Genomic DNA, 3,861 nt, shown 5'->3' on the forward strand with positions numbered 1-3,861 from the left:
CCCAAACTTATTATATAAATAAAAATAATATAAAGCAATTATATATTTGAAAAATGATGCATCCTGTTGCCCTTTCATCTTTTGAAAGACAACATTCCCCATCCTTGCTTCATTATGTTTTGCCAAAATGTAACTTCCCAAATTACCTCTTTTCACTCTTGATTATGGAAGGAAGTGTTTGCGTTGTTTTGCTTGCTTTGCCACCTGCAGCTACAAGTGGTGGTTTCTAACTATGCACAAATCTGTGCCTTTTTTTTGCTGAATGCAAAAGGGCACTTTCTGGTTATTTTTCCATACACAAGTTTAAAGGAAAATGACTCTTCTGTAATGCTTTATATAAGCCACAGTCAGGGAAATTAGAAGGTTGTAGCATACTATCTGGAAAATACTTCTGCACTTCACACTAATCTAAGTAAAAGAGAATTTGGCCACTTTTACATGGAAGGATAGTTATCCAGTTTAATCCTGAATATACTTTGTACAAGTTTCTTGACTTTCCCAAATGTTATTAAGCCACACGCTTATGCATTCAGTTTTCACAGGTATGAATGACTACACAACAAGTTAAGTACTGGGGCAATAATCCTGTAATATTTACCTCTTTTTAAAGGATATTAAAAATCCCACAGAACTCATTTTGTCTGAAATGTGTTTTTCACATGAGTAGTTATTAGAGGCATATGTTCTCCTTTCTTGTTTTCACTCTGCATTTTTCCTGGTTATTCTTTTTTGATGTAACCAATACGTTTTATCTTGCTGCTTGCACAAAAATATGAGAAAGACAAAACAAAACGAATATATAAAACAACTATTGCATGCAGAAAAGCTTACAACCAAAACCTTTTATCTTACTGTGGGTATTTATTTAGTTCCCCAATTTCAGGTTGACAGTGTCCTTTTAGGTCTAAAACACTGTTGCATATGGTAAATTAATTTTTTTAAAGTATTTTTCCTGAACTTTCTCATACACCCTTTAAACATTTTTTTTATATTAAAGAACATTTTCACCATTCAGAAACAGACAAACAGAAAAATAGCACCATCACCCTATTTCTTAGGAAGTATGAAGGGGGGAACAAAGTGCCTTTTGCAAAATACTACCCTCATTTCACTGGAAAACCTTCTATTACCATCACGCACCAGAGTGTCATTAGGCTTTTCCCATTGCAGTGAAGGTGCAAAGGTAACTATTTAAAGAGCAGAAATTCACTTCAGGCACATCACAATGTTCAGGGAACAAGAGAGCTCTTTGTAAATGTTTCTGTTAAAAGAGTTGGCACTTCTAAAGGTTATGGGACTAGGGGGCTGGAAGAAAATGGAAAGTGGAGATAAAATCATGTTCCAAATTCCTCTTCTGCTTCTTTTGGCTCCTTAGCCAAATTTCGGCTGACTAGCTGAATGATTCTAAGAAGAATCTTGGCCATAGTTAACACTTTAAAACTTCTGGGTACAAGAAAGTTCTGCACAACAAAAGCTACTCCAAATTGAGGTGATTCAAGGATGACTGCCAGAGAGCAATTACACAGGAATTTCACCATCATTTTCCAGGTACTTATGCATTCATGTTCTGATTTAACTATTAGCTACCCTCTGCCTGCTGTAGCCTATTTCAGCCTCCTGAGGCCACCTACTTCTCGCATATTGCTGTTGATGACAGCCACCAACCCCTGGCTGGCAGTCACTCAGTGGCAGGCAGTCTCTGGTGACAGCTAAAGGCACATGGCAGCCAGCCCACGAGCAGCAGCCCTTGGTAAGAGGGAGCTTTGCCATGGCTCAGCTGAGATCAAATAGAGAGTCATACACCCCCAGTGTCAGCTTCACAAGGGAAATAATTCTCATCAGAAGAGACAAGGTTTGCTGATAAGTCTCTTCCTGCTCCCCCTGTCCCTTCTCCCAGCCTATGCTGAGTAGGGAAGTGTTTGAGTAGGTGCATGCCAGCTCAGCACATGTGGCTGTGTGTGGTTGTCTGTGCCAGCTCAGTAGGCTGCAATGATGCTGGGAAGATATTTCTGACCATCGTGGTGACTTCCAAGCTTAAAACATAGCTGTTCTAAAGCCTGATATTTCTCAGCCTGGTTCCCTGGTGTTTTAATATTGTGGCTGAAGCCTTCAAAGCACAGAATTACACGTGCATTTTAAATACCTGGTATGTCATTTGCTGTTTAATAGAATCCTTTCTAATAGCTTTGTTTCTTCATTCTAAAATACCCTATTATACCAGGATGTTAGACAAATTAAGCTTTAGATAAATTGATAAACCCTGCTTCTATGTTTGAACACGTCCATGTACTGCCTGGATGCGGATTCAGCATAAAGGTCTTAAAATATCCCAGAACAATGCTGGTTGCTGCAGTGCAACTGCTCTTTTGAATGTGTTATGTGGCAATATGGGACTCTGGTCTAGTAACAACATGGTTTATTACCTTCTCTCCTGATCCACCTCTGTAACTGAAACCAGAGGACGAGCATTTTTCATTACAGTTTTCCTTTCCTTATGTTTGCTCAGCTATATCACAAGGAGGACACAGAATATCTCTAAGGGAACAGTATAGACCCAGCCTTGCTACTTCTTTTCTCTGCCTCCAAGGCAGAGTAGCTTTAGGCAGACCTCAGGTTTTTTTCACTGACAGTGCTTCTGGTACCCAGCAGCCAGCCCAAGCACCACCATGATGTCTTGCAGTCTATGGTATAGACATATTCTTCAGGCCAAAATCACTTGCACTTTCCTTGTTCTTTCCAAGGCATCCAACATACAAAGTCTCTCACAAGTATCTGGGAAAAAATTTCAAAGCTTGCTGCCAAAGCAATGGAGAGAGATTGAAATAAGTAGGGTGTTGCAGTGCAGATGCTTGATAAAATGCTGGCAAAACCCTTCTGGGTGCTGAGCCCTGGATGTAGCACACTGTGAGGACAACCCCCATGTCAGAGGAGCTTGGGCTCTGTGCCCAGCTTTTCTGTGTCATGTTGCAGGGTGTGAATAGCACAAAGCTCATCTATCACATTAGTAAGCACTGGGTCCTGTCCTGCTTTTCTTCTCACAAAGATGTCAATAGACCTCTAAAAAGATCAGCTTGGCATGTGAGGTGCATTGGCCTCCTTAGATGCTTTCAGACATAAGCCCAAATTATTCTATATGAAAAAAGATGTAAGCATTGTTTGATAACTAATAGCTCCATTCCAAATTTAAATTTTAAGAATTCATAGTTTTCCTCTGTAGGCAGAGAAGACTTAAAGCCATTTGGCACGTATGACTACTTTGCTACCTTGCATATGACTTTCCCAAGGTTTTCATGTCTAGACTTTACCCTGGGGCACACGTGCAGTTATAGAGCTGCCTTGAGCAATCTTTTATTGTAGTCAGAAAAACAGCTACAATGGAAACAGCAATCATTCCTTAACAATAGTGTGGTAAAAAGGGCTGCTATTTTTAAAGAAGGAAAAAAAAAAGTCTTTAGTGTTCAGCCAGCTGTAAGCACTGACATCAGGTAGCTTGTTTCCCAGGGGTAGTACCTATTGGCAATGACTAAAACCCTAAAATGACTGTTTTCTTTATTATTAACCATCTTGCCAGTTCCTTGCCCACTCCGTGCTGAAAAATTTTATTGACTGAGAAGGATCAGGTTTCTTCTTCCAGTTCTCTTGGACCATAGTATATATGACCTGGGTGACAACTGGCTCAGGGTGAAAATCATTGCAAAGATCTGTATTTGGCAATGGTGGATAGGTAACAAAAAAGCCCACAAAAGTTTGGTTGGCTTCTGTATCCAGCAGAGTTTAATCTGTGGCAACAGGCCTGGGTTTAGGTCAGCTCATCTGTTATCATCTGTTATTTTTTCTGAGAGTTTTCCTGTCCAGGCCTGG

The sequence above is a fragment of the Calypte anna genome, chromosome 5A, assembly GCF_003957555.1.
Source record: "Calypte anna isolate BGI_N300 chromosome 5A, bCalAnn1_v1.p, whole genome shotgun sequence".
In the NCBI taxonomy this organism is placed as follows: Eukaryota; Metazoa; Chordata; class Aves; order Apodiformes; family Trochilidae; genus Calypte; species Calypte anna.